This window comes from Anguilla anguilla, chromosome 9, assembly GCF_013347855.1.
Source record: "Anguilla anguilla isolate fAngAng1 chromosome 9, fAngAng1.pri, whole genome shotgun sequence".
Taxonomy (NCBI): domain Eukaryota; kingdom Metazoa; phylum Chordata; class Actinopteri; order Anguilliformes; family Anguillidae; genus Anguilla; species Anguilla anguilla.
In genome coordinates this window covers 44,018,672-44,034,578 of record NC_049209.1, presented here as the reverse complement: position 1 = coordinate 44,034,578, position 15,907 = coordinate 44,018,672, and the positions used below count along the sequence as shown (strand labels likewise).

The following is a 15,907-nucleotide window of genomic DNA, read 5'->3' as shown; positions in this document are numbered from 1 at the left end:
TATATTATCATTTGAGACACGGGTTTTGTCGAAAAGCTATCTGAACCTAAACAGGCATTTTGTACGTCAGTGGAGGATCACTGCTGATTTTGTACGATAAGGTCCATGCGTGCTGTATTTAATTAAAGTCTTATCGCCCGCTGCTCAGCCTTTGATCATCCGGCTAACGTTTCTCCCACGAATGCTTCCTCTTCATCGGCGGAACAACATTTGCATTCATTAGCCATCGCCGCTGCCCGCACATCTGGAACTGTCCTGGGCACACACGCGAGGTTGCCTGGGAAACCCGGGCCAAGGAATGTTCTGTGTTCTCCCACAGGACTTTGGGACAGTTGGAAGCTCAGAACCAAATCGGATTCAACTCCAAAACCCGAGAGCGAGCCATTTGTCAAAGTGAAGAGCTGGGCTTTGATTAAAAACCCGCAGAGTGTCGTGTTACAGCAGATAAATGGGCCCTCATTTGTTCTGAATGTCAGATCTGATGATAAAAATATATCCACAGAAACGGTTAATATAGGAGCCTGCAGCGTCTGCTGAAAAGACGCAAGTGCTGAATGAAACAAGTGTGTGTGTCTGGAACAGAGTAGGCCGCACCCAGAAACTACTCTAGAGTAACTCCCCCTTAAGTAGAGTAGAGTAAAAGCTGAGAACTTGCACTTTGACCGTGCGTGAATTGTTACAAATCTAAAATAATGGAGTGCAGAGCCAAATCAAGATAAAAAAATGCCTTTGTCCCAAACATTATGAAGAGCACTGTATATGCGGAGTTGTAAAACGCAACAAAAACACTTCTTTTATCCAAGTTAAGAAGCTAGCTATTTCAGTCATTGATATGTGGTTTTAGCCAGCTTGCTACATAAACTGACACAGATGTTTACCAGGGGGAAGTATAGTACACAAGCATTCTTACAAGCAAGTACAGTATAGCAACACTTTTCTTTCTTTCCAATGTTAAAATTTCACTCACAAAGTCACACAATGCAGTTCCAGTTGCCAATGTACAAGGGTTCATATTTGTGCAAGAATTGTTGAGAAGGCAGATTCAGTAAAGAATTTGTTAAAGAAATTGTGCCAGCAACGAAAGGTCTTGCGTAAGAATGTTGTAACTGTTGGCATGCTTTATCTGGGAATGTTGCTGCTTTTGTTCACACTAGCGCTGGAAGATTTCCAAAAATCTTACCAGGTCCTGATCCAAAATATTGCCTTAACATCTTACATGGAAAATTGAGTCGAGTCTGTTGAGTCTACTGAGAATAGGCTCAGTTCACACACAAGGCCAACACAGAACATTTACAGGTTAAGATGCATCTGTGAAAGGGGCTTTAGTTTCACATGACCTTTGCCCTTTGCTCCTTTCCCCTCCCACCTGGAGGTTCAGTCAAGAGTCGATTTGGGATGCCACTCATTCCCGCTCCACCACCCCCCAACCCTCCCACCTTCTTCAGCATTGCTCCAGAAGAAAAAATCCCAGAATGCCTAAAATTATAAGGAAAAATGTGATACGAAGAGAGAACACGGCGACACGGTCGCGCGAAATGCAATTTTTCCGCGGCGCGGTCCACGTAGCAGAGCACGGTCCACGTAGCAGAGCACGGTCCACCCCCCTCAGCAGTGACACAGGCAGGTGCAGAGATACCATGCAGCACACTGACATGCAGCTGAGAGAAAAAAAGATCAGGACGTCCCATCGCGAGACTGCAGTCTGTGACATTCAATTAAAAGAAGAGTTGGGGGGGAGAGCTAATCTGCAGCCCCAGATCTGCCAAACCCGGGCCCTAATCATCCGCTGCGGTGCCCACGGAGCGGAATTCGGTATCTGTGTACGGGGCGGACAGACTGCGGAGCTGAGATTGCCCGGGCAGATGGACAGGACGCCGGTTAAGGGGCTTTTCGACGCACCTCGCCCGCTGCCTGCAGTCTGTGTCAAAGCAGCGGGCTGAAGAGAGAGCGTTAGCGCACCCCGCCCGCCGCTGACAGCTGCCGGCTCCTCACGGCCTGTCCCGTCGGAGCGCACCCAGGGCATGCGGTGTGACAAGCGCCGCCCCCCTTACACCTGATAACTGCTCCACCACCAGAGATGCACTCCCTCCCTTCGACCAGATAACTGCCCCACCACCAGAGATGCACTCTCTCCCTTCAACCAAATAACTGCTCCACCACCAGAGATGCACTCTCTCCCTTCCACCAGATAACTGCTCCACCACCAGAGATGCACTCTCTCCCTTCCACCAGATAACTGCTCCACCACCAGAGATGCACTCTCTCCCTTCCACCAGATAACTGCTCCACCACCAGAGATGCACTCCCTCCCTTTCACCTGATAACTGCTCCACCACCAGAGATGCACTCCCTCACTTCCACCTGATAACTGCTCCACCACCAGAGATGCACTCCCTCACTTCCACCCAAGGTTTTCCACTATGACACAACAGGATAATATGAATGAAGATAATATAAATGAAGTTTTTCCATTGCCAAGTACGCAGGACTGGATAGTTGTATCTGTACTTGGAGCTTGGATGTCTTAAAGTCGTGAATTTCTCAACAGTATTTGTCATGGAGTGGCAAGTTCTTCCACAGTTTGTCTTTCTCATGTGGAGTACTTTCATGGTTTAAAGTAATCTTGTGGAATCCCCTTTTGCTTCCTCTCAAATAACTCTCGGTCTTGCAGTTCAGTGAACACTCACGTGCCTTTTAGTCTCCTGCAGTTTGTCTTTGCCTCAGTAGAATGTAAGTGTCTGAAAGTGGAGAGCACCCCTGGCTTCCTCATGAATAAATGAATCATTGTGCTGTAGCTGATTAAAGAGCTTGGACTGAGGCAATGGGGGAGACAGGACACAAAGTCCGTGCACGGTTATGAATTTTTTTTATTGCAACTTAAATTCAGGTCTGAGCCCTGACTATTTAATGCTTGTAGATGGTTCCCTGACTTGTTCAATTGGTTTTGATGGCAGCAGCAACAGCCAGTGGAAGAAGACACTGTGTGATTGAGCAGACATGTACAGATTGATTTGATTGGGTATGCATAGGACCTGATCAACTAAGACCTTCAGCACATGCAAAACCTTCTAGCATACACAAAACTAATAACACAATCAACGATTGGTGCAAAACAAATACCATGACCAATCATTGGTGATGTTACTGGTTTTGCATATGCTACAAGGTTTCGCATGTGCTGGAGGTCTTAGTCAATCAGGTCCATAGTCAGCTACACGGTGTGTTTCGGTCCTTCAGCTCGAAGAGCAGGAAGATGGTACTGGTCCTTGATAGAGCTCAATGGGGCAACAACAAAAGGATCAATAAGGACTGGAGCAAAGGCCAGGTTCCGTATGAGTGCACTTCTTACCTGACGGTGTGTAATAAAGACTCCATGGAGCTGGAGGAGTTTTCCACGTGCGGCTGTCCCAGGTCTGACCCAGGTCTGACCCTGCTCCGATTCCATAAGGGTTCCTGCATTGAGAGAGAGAGACGGATTGGAAATTCTGAATTGGTTGCAGAAAGGTTAAAAAAAAAGGGGAGAATAAAAAAAACAACAATGAGGTTGTTTATATCTTTGATGTTGCTCTGTATTGCCTTTGCCAAGATGCAGTGATGTTTTTTTTTTCTTTCTTCAATGCGAAGATCTTTCCAATCTTCTGTTTCTCATTACGTGTAAAGCCCTGCTCTATTTAAAGGCCATTCGACCTTTCCCCCCGAAAGTGTGTTAGAACTCACCGGCGCGATGCATACACTTGACCAACGCGACTCCTCGTCTTTTCGATAGCTTGGCCTTTTCAGCTTCGATGCCGCCAGCGAAGGGCGAGATTAAGCCTCAGCGTGCTTTCATCACGGATCACTATTTTTATCACGTTCTCCCTCGAGTCAAGACTTGCATCTCCCACTCCATTCTGATATTAGCATTTCTTTTGGGCGGTAGGAAGCTCAATAACGTACTCCTACGTCTGGCATGGTTTTGAAAGATCTGCAACGATCGTAATAAGTCAAAGAATAACGCTGAAATATTTGCAGCAACGTCTTCTGTGATGCGGCCAATTCGATTAAAATATAATGTGGTAATTTAAAACATTAAATCCTGTTGATATTTCAGTTTTTCCATTATATACAAGGCTCCCATCCATATGCAACAGGTTTGCTCCAAAATTGCCCCACTGTGGCCCAGACACTAAGTACTGCCTGTGAAAAAGCTGCTTCAGCAGTCTCTCAGGAAGGGGAAATGTGATTCTTTGTGCCAATGTTCTTATTTAAGTGTGTACAGCAATCGCAGGAAAGGCGGAAACAATGACAATGACATTTCTGTGACTGCTATAAAAAATGAAAAAAAAAAACCAACTACAGCCAAAGCTTTGTAGTGTACTGTAGTGTACATTTACTCTGATGTAGGACTGGTGCTGATAATTGATGATCTGTTATATCAGGAACCCTCTCATTGATCAGATGCATGTAGATGTTTAATTTAATTGCAAATGTAATTTCACCTTATGTTCTTGTCCCTGTATACATACAGTACAAGAAATGTAATGTGTATTTATGTTCCATATATAACATTTTACTGGATGAATGTACCGGAAAGACAAGATTCAGAATATTCTTTAACATTTGCTTTCCTCTGAAGGCCAGGTCTAACCACAATAGCAATGCTCTTAAACATATTTGCGTATAGATTTTCTCAGAAAAATTATCTTTGAGACAACAGCCACATATATCACTATTAGAGAGAGCACTACATTAGCCCAACATTAATATGAAAGTTTGTATTTTTTACCTTAAGGATTTTCAGTCCTTGTTCTTGGGAACATATCAATTCTTACATTGTTTGTGTGTCTTGACTGAATATTTTCCATGAGCAATTACTAACCATGATATTATGCTGATATGACAAAAACACACCTGACACTTCTAGTTTGTGAATTTTTAAATATATAATTTTAATGTGAAGCAAAGCAAACAGTAGTTTCCCAATAAAGACCGATTAAAAATAAAGTATATGTTAACTGATGTGAAAGATGCTTGGTCAATCCGCACCCACGTCCTGTTGAAACACAGGCCAGTAATTCTGCACAAACTTCAGATTTGGATTGTAAACCGGAACCACTTTTTCCCCATAAAATTCTGATATCATAATCCTACGATAGCAAACCTGAAGCCGTACATTTCAAAAGCACGACGCATCCACGATGCACCACTTTTTACTCTCCTCTTTGTCTGATGGAGATATGAAACTGCTCGCCTCAGTACAATGCGGTCTGAAAAATGTGAGTAAGCACTGATAGAAATTCATGGGTGCGTTCCACTCGAATGTCTATCTGATTTTTCAGTGAGCTTTCAGGAAATCCATCTCGGATCGATAAGCCACGGACAAGTAATAGCGAGCTTAATGGGTCTTCTAACAAGGTATTACAGAGGACACCGCCATGTCTATGAATAAATCAATGGGCTCCTCTTTTTCTCCCAGAAGTGAATATAGGAGGAGGGATGTGTTGTGGTCCTTCGCCTCCACACAAAGACCACTTCAAACAGAATGCACTTTGATGCGCAAGTGTGCAAAAGTTGAGTGAGGTGGAGAAGGGGGGAGGGGGGGGGGTGAAATCAAAGAGGAAAAAAAAATACAAAACACGTTTTCCTCATACTAATGGCTTCCAATTCCCAGCACACAGGAATCCATCGCACTTCAAAACAAGGCACAGGGCGAGATGAAAGGAACTCTCCGAGCGGCCCACACGCATTACAAAAAAAAAAAAAAAAAGAGAGAGAAAAAAAAAAAAAGATCCTTTTTCCGGGGGAACTGCTGAACAATTCTCTAAAGAGCAGGGTCTATTTCCTGGATCTCTGCCGCAGATAGAATCGCTCAGCCTAAATATCTCTTTCAATTTCTTGTCAAAGTAAGCACCCTTCCAGGGGAAGACAGCTGTCACCTTGATCTACGGCCCCCCAGCCGCCGCAGTAATGTAGGCTAAATTGCCTGAGTCGCTGGCAATGATGCAGTCATTGTGGAGGAAATTGGAAATCAATTCTTGTCATCACCGAACATAACTCTTTTATCAGGGCCGCAGTTCATGAAGATTGTGCGGGTGACGGAACACCAGCGGCGACGGTCGCGCCCGCCGTGCCCCCCCCCCCACACGCACACACACACCCCCCCGGCACCAAAGTGGCCGAGAGAGGGAGGAGGGGAGGGAGAGAAAAGAGAGAGAGAGAGAGAGAGAGAGAGAGAGAGCATTCCTTCATTAAAATACTCAAGTGTTTGTTTTTAACCGTCCTTACCATTATCCACTCAGCACTCTGCTAATGCTGTGATTAGCACAGGCCCAGACTGTGAAGAATTAAGTGGCTAAGCTGTGAGCGCAGCGGGGACAGGTGAAACGCCATAGCAACCGCAAAAGCGGCGTTACCCCCCCCCCCCCCACCCGACTCCCCGTTAATATTTTGCGGCCGGCGAATCCATCTCCATCCTCCGACAGGTCAGTTTTTCTTGGGGTGGGAAAGTCTGGGGAGAGCACAGCCGCCAGAGAATGCACACAGCCTACACTGATTGACTGCTCTCTCCCGCCAGCTACAAGGAAAGCTGGCAGGCTAATAGGCCATTAGCAATGACTGCAGTGCACACGATACCGATGCAGTCACTTTTTCCCTCCTAATTGGCCTCTCCACCATTTTCCCAGCGTGCTGAACTTATAAACACAGCACGATAGCACGATAGCTTTATTCGAGGAAAGCTCTGCCTTAATCGGACCCGTTTCAAACAAATGCATTATTATGTATACGACACGTGTGTGTTTTTATAAGACTCGCATAAATGTTTTGGGGAAAAAACCTACAATCAATTATTGTATTTCAATGTCACACAAAAAAAAAAAATCATTAAAAATTAAATATTCATTGAATTATTTAAACAGTTCCAGAAACACAGTTATGGAAATTATTAGCTGCATTACACAATATATTTTCTCTTGACTCAGGAACTGTGTGGTGCCTGTGAAAATGAGGGCGAGCCAGGAGAGAGGGCAGCCCCAGAATTCCCAAAATGCCCTCGGCCTCTACTCCCCCTGGCTGTGGGGCACCACAGGAAATAAAGGCAGTTACAGGAAACTGAAATCCTGTCTCGCTGTCAAACATCATTTTTGAAACGTGTTCTTCATTGTAATGCAATACCCACTTCTTCAACATAATGCATCTGAACAACTTCTGTTTTATACATTTCTCAGGCAATTCACAACCATTTACAGACATATTTGACTCAACAAAGGATATATCTGTTTTTCTCCGCTGGTGAAAGACGACTCATAAGCAGTCGTCATTTCTGGGGGTTGGAAATAAAGCAAATATAGTGCGGCTACAGTAGCCAGGTGATGACAGCTACCGAGTAGCTAGTTTGCTTGCTTTACACGTCATTTAAAAATCTAAATGTCAAAAGCAACCCAGTGACTGACCTGAGCTATGTTTACTGTCTAGCTAAACTATTTCTGAGCAAAACAGTTACCTATGTTCCCATGTTTGTTTTGTTCATTTCAAATAATGGAGATTGGGAAGAAAATTTATGGTGCGCCATTTTGTGACCATTCTGGAAAGCTGATGCACAAGTATCACGACACTGCAGCTATTCTAGACCATACTGAAAAAAAAAAGAAGAAAAAATCATTCGTAAAATAAATTAAAAATAAAGAAAGGACACAATTGTGGAAAGCTTTGAAGGATGAGGGATGTAAAATGGCTGCCAGGAAAACAGTACAGAAAAAAAGAATAAATCTGTCCGTGGACCATAGAAGCGTCTGTCCGCTCGAGCGTTAACGTGTTTACCGCCTGGAGGGAGAGAGGCTGGGAACGGCCGCCCGCTCCCCGCAGGTATGATTAATACAGTGAGTCCAAAGTGAGGACTCGGAATTAAAGTGATGAAATAAATATTAACACAGAGGCCCTGCGCGTAATTTACACAGGGAAGCCCAAGGTGATGTATTGCGCAGCCATTCACCTTAATTATTATCCCGATTTACAGCTGGGGAAACAAATTACTCAGCCTCCGGGTTCGGTCTGACCCCCAGAAAATTAAAATATAAATATAGAAATTAAAAAATAATGATAACTTTGCTCTCCGTCCTGTGGGCACTGTGTTTAATAATGTGTTTTCTTTACAGATTTAAAAGAACTGAGGCTGACATTACAAGTTATTGCAAGTTATTTAAATTTGCAATCCCAACAGCCTGGGCACAAGGCCAATGTGACCCTTCTTTGGGGGGGGGGGGTGGAACTACTTCATGGTGAACAATTAACTTTCACACAGTGGGCAATGGTTATTATAAGACAAAGATGATTTTTGCAGTAACATTTGATCGAATCCTGCCCCTTAAGGCTAAAAAGCTCATAAAATTTTATGAATATACGATTTGCTTACTCGTCCTTTGTAAATATTTATAAGCAGTGATTTTTGCGAGAGCAATTAACATGGTTTTGCATTTCCAGAGCTGCTGAATTTATAGAACACAGCATCCAGAAAAAATATTGAAAACATGAAAACTGTATGTTCATAAGGACATTGTGCCTATGGATAAATATGCCAGTGGATCTTTGGTGTTATTGGCTTGTTTTGTATCTACACGTCCTGGGGCTCTTGCTAAGGTCAATGCAATCATGAACCCCAGCAAATACGACCACAATATTTGGCCCTGCAGGAAGCTCAGACACGGCTGGGAAAGTAACCACAAGCATGCTCAATCATACTACATACTAAATCAACCAAAAAAAACTGGCTATAATTCCTTGTCTTACAGGTGTTTGTCAGTTTAAAAATGTAGTGGTACATTTGCACATAAATGATGTATTATGTCTTTATAAATCTTAAATGCAACATGTAACTAAGTTCAGAAAAATGCATTCCATCATGCTGGAGGCTAATCAGGTAACAATTTTTTTTTTTTTTTTTTTTTTTTAATGTAAACTGCTGTTCACAACGCAGCTGCTCATACCACATATTTCAACTTCTAGAAGAGAGAGGGCCCATTGCTCCTGTTCGCGTTTTGCTTGCATGCGCGCGGGGGGGGGGGAACCGGTGGAAGTTAAATTAACTAGAAAAGTGAGCCGCGGCAGACAAATCACGGGAACAAGGCTGACAGCGGTTTTGCGTCTGGTATCTGTCTGTTAGGCTTAGCGCGCGGGACATGCGCCGGGCCCTGTCGGCGGGCGGCGCCGCGTTCCCCCGAGGAAGCGGCGGCACGCGGCGAGCTCCCTCAAGCCGCGTCCCGCCGGCAGCTGCGCCCAATAAGAGGCAATCAGCGGCGCGGCCCGGTCCCCGGCTCGCCCGCGTCACCCCCCGCGAGACGCGCCTGCTCAGCTGGCATCCATTATGCATCAAACTCCCGCAACAAATCTCCCGAAATAGAACAAAGTGTCAGGAATGATAAAGAACAGTTGGCCGCGGAGCAACGGAGAGAGAGAGAGAGTTAGAGAGAAAGAGAGAAGAGAAAATTAGTATTCATAGTCGATTCGATCTTTGTTTTTGCTTGTCTTAAATTTTTAATTTCATTTTTCTATTTATTTACTCTCGGGATGATTGCCAAGAAGAGAGAAAAATCATCTGCTGTTCAAATTGGGTACATTAAAAATGATACTCTCAGAGAGGCCTACATTTTCCTCAATGGACAAATTGAGCAGTCTCCTCACTGTCAGAGTAAGTGAGATGTGGGAATCTTGACTGTTGACAGATGTCTTTTTTGTTGTTTGCATCGTGTTTGTTAAAAGTGCTGCGTTCACGTTGTCAGATATCCGCCATTGTTATCCACCTGGTGATGCCTCTTTTGTCTGCCGATGTCACTCGTGTTGCTTATTAACAGCAAATGTGGTGCAGGGATGACACACTGTTGAGGGCAGGTGGCTGGTACAGGGAACATGGCCGTACCTGATGTGGGCCTAGACAATCAAAGATAGCTTTACTGCATAGTAGCCTATTCTGCGTTCCAGTTTCTACAGTGGAGCCTCAAATGAATATCCATGACTTGGCAGAAACGTAGGCGGACAGGTCAATACCAGAGCATATAGAACCGTTTGGTTTATGTCTCCCCCTCCTTTCCGACAGAGGGAACAGTGTAGAATAGTGCAGGACTTGGCATCGAATACACTCCCTGTGGAAAGAACACTGCGATTCCAAGGCCAGAGACTGCAGTGCGGCAGCCAAAAGGTCTCTCTAATGTCTGGAAACTGAATTATGTTGATGAAAAAAAAAAAGCCACCTTGTTAAACTCCACCAAAGGCTCCAAGAAAAAGTTAGAAAACCCAGGAGACAGTTAATATAAGGGGAAAAGCACACAGTGGTGTGTTGCCAAAGGAAACAGAGAGCTTTTTGAGAAGCACGCTGCACAAATATAATTCCCCCTCTCGCTGGCTCAGTGGAGCCTGCCATGAAGCAAAGGTTGAAACACGGCAGGGACAGATTGGCTATCCTTGGATCACGGAAATAATTTCAAGGGAAAATAATCCGCCTGAGTGGAGTGGAGTACAGACAAACAGAACAGAGGGATCATTGTAACGTAGCACGTAATTTGGGGGGGAAAAATTCCCAGACTCTTTGCCAGGTTCCTGGAACTGAGCACAAATAAATGAATAAATTAACGAATAAATAAATAAATAAATTCGGATAAGAAAAGCAGGGAAATATTTTCTTTACAAATCGCGCACAGATGGTGTCATTTCATTTCATTAAGGGTTTTTTTTTTTTGTTGAACCTCAATACATTTGGCTCACGTTCCAGAACCAAGCTCAAAACCGTCACTTAGTGCGGCAAAAACGACACGAAATTTCCCAAACATGAATTATAACGGAACACAGCAATAAAACTAGGCTAATTTATTGGCAGTTTCAAGCAGCATATTTATGACAGTAATTGTCTTTGAGTGACAGGTTTAGGTCGTTTTTAATTGATTTGGGAAATGCATTCAGCGTCCCTCTTGCCTCTTTTTTTTTTAAGGGGGGGGGGGGGGGGGGGGGTGGGGGGGCAATACCAGCCCTAGGGAGGTACGGCCTGACAGGGATGCCATTTGTTAAGACCGCACAAGGCTCCCGGCCGTATATTTATCAGTGTTGACAATTTTCTGCAGCTTTTCTGGAGATTCGTTTATCTCTGCTCGTCCTGAGCTGCATGCGCCATCAATTCTGTGTTCTTTCCTCTGTCACTTATAAACATCAGTCATCCAGCTCCTTCTGAAACAGATGGATCCCCTTTGATCTATTATTTCCTCATTATTAATTTATATATGATCTCCCCGGCAAGGGATTTCACGGTTCGCTACTTTTTATATTTTTTAAGATTAATTAATTAATTCTGCTAACTGACTTCAATGACTGCAAATGATCTTTTTTTTTCCGTGACAAAGTCAGGTTGACCTTGACGGCCTTGATCATTGTTCTGTAAAACTTTTGTCGATTCTTTGGAAGAACGAGGGGCTCTCCTTCAAAAAATTATCGAAGCATTTGTGTGAGCAAATCTACAAAAGGGAATGTGGAATTGTTTGAAGGAAGGGGCTTATTGTTAACTTATAACAATTTTGAAAACATGCGAATAAAATACCCATGTTGTTATACACACGGAGTACGCATCACAAGCGGTTTCATTTGGTGAGCAGTAATGACAATTATCAGCAAATGCTAACTGCAGAAGCCAAAGTTAGAGAGGCTCAGCGGATTTATGCAGTTCTCTCTCAGTATCGTAGATGTACCTTTCACCATTAGAATCAGCTCTTTAAGAACAAAAATTTCAATTAACTGCAGATTCCAATTTGCCACACATTGAGCTGCAGGGCTGCAGTGCGCGTTGGGCTGCAGTGCATGTAGGGCTGCAGCACGTGTTAAGCCGCAGTGTGTGTTGAGCCGCAGTGTATGTTGAGCCGCACTGTGTGTTGAGCCGCAGTGTATGTTGAGCCGCACTGTGTGTTGAGCCGCAGTGTGTGTTGAGCCGCAGTGTGTGTTGAGCCGCAGTGTTGAGCCGCAGTGTGTGTTGAGCCGCAGTGTTGAGCTGCAATGTGTGTTGGGCCACAGTGTGTGTTGCGCCGCAGTGAGTGTTGGGCCGCAGTGTGTGTTGAGCCGCAGTGCGTTTTGAGCAGTGTGGGGTGCTGGCGGGGTGACAGCAGACAGCACTTGGGCCTCATCCTCCTCTCATCACTGTCCTGTGTTTATGCAAAAAGCACAGCATCTGGCATGCTGCTGCTGCACCACACGGCCTCGAGGGCCCCCCCCCCCCGCATCCCCCCCGGCGGCCCGCCGTGGGCATCAGCACGGGGAGGTGAGAGAGCCCCCCGCACGCCGCCGATAGACCGTCCGCGCCGCCGCCATCTGCTGGGCGTCAAATTCGCGCGGAGAGGAAACAGCAGCATATGCCGCCGTTTGGATAGGTGAGAACGCGCGGGAGCCCGGCTTTCATCTGATCCACTTTGATGAGCCGCGCCGCAGAGCCCATCTGTTTCTCTCCCTTCTTTCTCTCCCCCTCCATTCTTCTCCTCCTGTGATTTTAAAAACGCGCCCCGGCGTCCCGGCCGCCCCAGCAGCTCCGTCCCCGCGGTGACGCACAGGAGGCGGGGAACGCTCCCGCCATCGTCGGCCCGGAGTTTCCTTTCGCGAACGAGACAGAATTTGCCTCACGGATCGCCGCGGCGACGGCGGAACACCAGGTGCGTTTCGCTCGGGACGGCCGCGGTAATGCGCGTCTGTTTACAAGTGATTCCTCCGCTTCATTTCGATAAGCGGAAAAGCTGTGTTCGCGTTCGGGAAAGAAGGGCCCGTCGGGGATTACCTCCTAGCCCCTGCGAATCTCGGGGATTTGTTTTGCGGTTTTAAACAATGACTTCACGGCCGTTTCAGAAGCAAGCCATCCGCGCGCCTAATCGCGATGGGGGGAAAAAATAAAAGGTTATCGTGCTCGTTTTCACGCGCGAGGCGGCTCCTGTCGCCGCCCGCCCCCCCCGCCTGCAGAAACGTTGATACAAAGCGCAGCCGAACGCGCCCTCCGGCGCGGCGCTAAAAAAAAAAATGGCGCCGAGGAGTCCGTGTCAAAATAGCAATTACACGCCGCCCTGATTCATGAAGAAAAATGCAGACGAGCCGGCGTGGAAATGGATTAGCAGAGTTTCATTACACCGACCCGGGGAATTGAATTTATCTGCTTCCCTGAGCAGGGCACGCTTAGCAGGAGGAGCCCCATCCATCCATCGCACTTAAGGTTTTTTTAGGGTGGTCTGAATACAGTGTGCAGAACAAATACTTGCGTCGAGTGTTGGGGCGTGCGCATACTCTAATGCTGTTGTAGAGAGAGCGGATGGAGAGACTGATCTGCTGGGATCTGGTTCGCTGGAGAGCATTATAGGATGTGATCTGGCAGAGTCCCTAGTGTTGGGGATGGGTGCTGCTCAAAGATGAGGGTGATTACCCACCCAGGTGTGAGATACTTCCAGCCTCGTGGTTGAAGCCTCCCTCATTAGTTTTGGTGGATAAAGTGTTTTGAGGTTCAAGAGCACCCATTGGTTCTGCTCAGTGGCGCCGTAAGGAGGGGAAATGTTAGGACGATTCCAAAGACTGACAGGGGTCCTCAAAAAATATTAGAAAATAGGATCTTCTGGGGTGGTGAGGCCCAATGCAAGAGCTTTTCATGGGGCCTAAAATCCCTGGTAGTGCCCCTGGCTCTACTCCACTCTATGGACTCCCTACTTGCTACTGATGTTTTTCCACTTCTCCGTAGCGTAGTGTTTGAGATGTCACACAGAACGCTACCGTTAATTCCCAACAGATATTTTCCAAAAACTGAACAGTTGATACATTCACAAAAGACTTAATTAAACCAATCTAATGCTTCCTCAGCACCTTAATCTAGCAGTAGCATCATTGGGTTGTAATTTAATTGAGATTTAATATTTGTAAAAGGACAAATGGTGACCTGTAGATTCAATCAGAGTGGATTGTCTGTAGTGGCAGGAGGAAGGAATCTGAGAACAGAGACGAAGATTCAGAAAGACCGCAGTTGTTCTGCAGGCTCCGTTGGCTTTTAATAGTCACGTCCATCACGGCTCACGAAAAGGAGAGAGTCTCTCTCTCCATCCCCAGCGGCTCGCTGAGCGTCTGTACCGCCTGGTTTCCCCAGACGCCACTCAAAACGCACAGCGTGACAAACAACGCGGCGGAGTCGCCGGTCCCGTAAAAATCCTTGTCTTCGCTAATATTTCCTGCAGCTGGAGACCACCGAAGCCAGTCAACAGATACGAGGCGATGACCTCATCAAACATGTGACGGGAGGGGGGGGGCTGATTTAACCTTTAACCCCCTGCTCACAGCATTACCCCGTATATGCCGCAACAAACAGCATCTCGTTTAGCCCCTCAGACCTCCCCCCCCCCCGTGGAAACGATCTCCGCGGAGACGGGGCCGACGGTCCGATAAAGCGACGCGACGTAAAAAACCGCGAGTCGCCGAGGCATTCGTTACCGCCGCTAATTAAAGCCCCCTGACCCCCCCCCCCCCCCCCCCCGACCCCCCCACCGCCGTCTCCTCGGAGGAGGACACACGCGCCGCTGATTTCATTTCACCCCGGGTTTAGGAGACGGTTAAAAAATGTTTTCATTTACGCGGGAGAGGCTGCGGCTCATTTGAAATGGCGCTCGTAAAAAAGGGAAAAGCCCAGCCGCCGCCGCCGCCGCAGCGTGGTCTTCATCACTTCAGAAACGGGGGCGATTCGCAATTGTCCGTCTCCGGTTAGCAATTCAAACGACCAAAACGGCAGTTATGGCCTCTTTCATGTTTCCGGCGTGTTCCGCCGCCGACAACGCCGCCGGTGCCCGGTCGCTCTGACGCGAGGAAGGCGGACGTAAATGTTTTAAAAGGATATGAAAGTGTAACGGCGAGAGATTAATACCGGCTCTCCGGTCGAAGACGCCGGGCTGTTTTACATCCCCCCCCCCCGCCACACACTCCCCCTTCTCGGTCTGTAAATTATAAAAGGCGCTGGTGTGACTGCGTGTCCGCTCGAGGGTGAGGGAGAATCGCATTATCACTCTCGGGCCCGTAATCAATTGTGTCTGTAAGATGGCGGCGGCGGGGAGAGGAGCGGCGAGCGGTTACTGAGCCCCCTGGGGTAACATCCCGGCACTCCGTCTCCTCGCCGCGTCCCCCCCCCGCCGAATTATTCTCGGAGAAAGCGCTCTCGCGCGAGGCTCCGCCGCGCCGGCGGTTGTGACCGGCCGAATGTGACCGGCCCTCTGTGGAAAGAGCCTTTCCGGATTTCAACAGAGCGCCGCGCCAGAAGTCTCTCTCTCGAAAGTCGTCTCCATTAGGCCGGCCGACATCTTGCGCATTTCCTGTAAACCCCAGCCGGTGTTAGATTTCGCATTTCGGATCGTTTTTGTCCACTCCAAAATGTCTTTCCTCACAACAGACGACTCACTACTATAACAGGTTAGCGTACCGGTTGCAATATTCCATGAGCGAGTTCAATAGGTATGCACCTTTACACCCCGCTCAATTGTGGCAACAAATGGGTAAAATGGTATGCATTTACTGCATGGACAGCAATTATATAGCACTTTTTCCATCAACTATGGCTACACAAAGCACTTTACAATGAATATCTCCCATTCACCCATTCACTCACACACACACACCAACAGTGAAAAGGCAGCCGTGCAAGGCGCCAGCCAGCTCATCGAGAGCACTTACGGGTTAAGGGTCACGCTCAAGGATAGTATGATACAAGGATACTACGGGCCAGGAATCGGCAACTCCCCCCAATTGCCAGAACTCCCTACCTCCTGAGCTAATGTTGCCCCTGAGTTTCGTTACTTCTTGTGAAGTCTGAGGTCAGAGTGTGAAGATTGTCCAAGTAGCAACCAGATGGGCAACTCCATATTGAAAGACTGAAAGTTCAGTCTCTGCCAAGTGTTTT

General features: G+C 46.8%; 1 long non-coding RNA gene across 3 annotated transcripts in view; it reads right to left on the bottom strand.

Moving 5' to 3' along the window:
- The window catches only part of LOC118236487, a 68,769-nt gene that overhangs the window by 34,240 nt on the left and 18,622 nt on the right, over window positions 1–15,907 (bottom strand). For all 3 annotated transcript variants that reach the window (XR_004767046.1, XR_004767047.1, XR_004767048.1), the window contains exon 2: window positions 3,350–3,453. This is a non-coding gene — a long non-coding RNA (uncharacterized LOC118236487). The remainder of the gene's footprint in view (window positions 1–3,349; window positions 3,454–15,907) is intronic.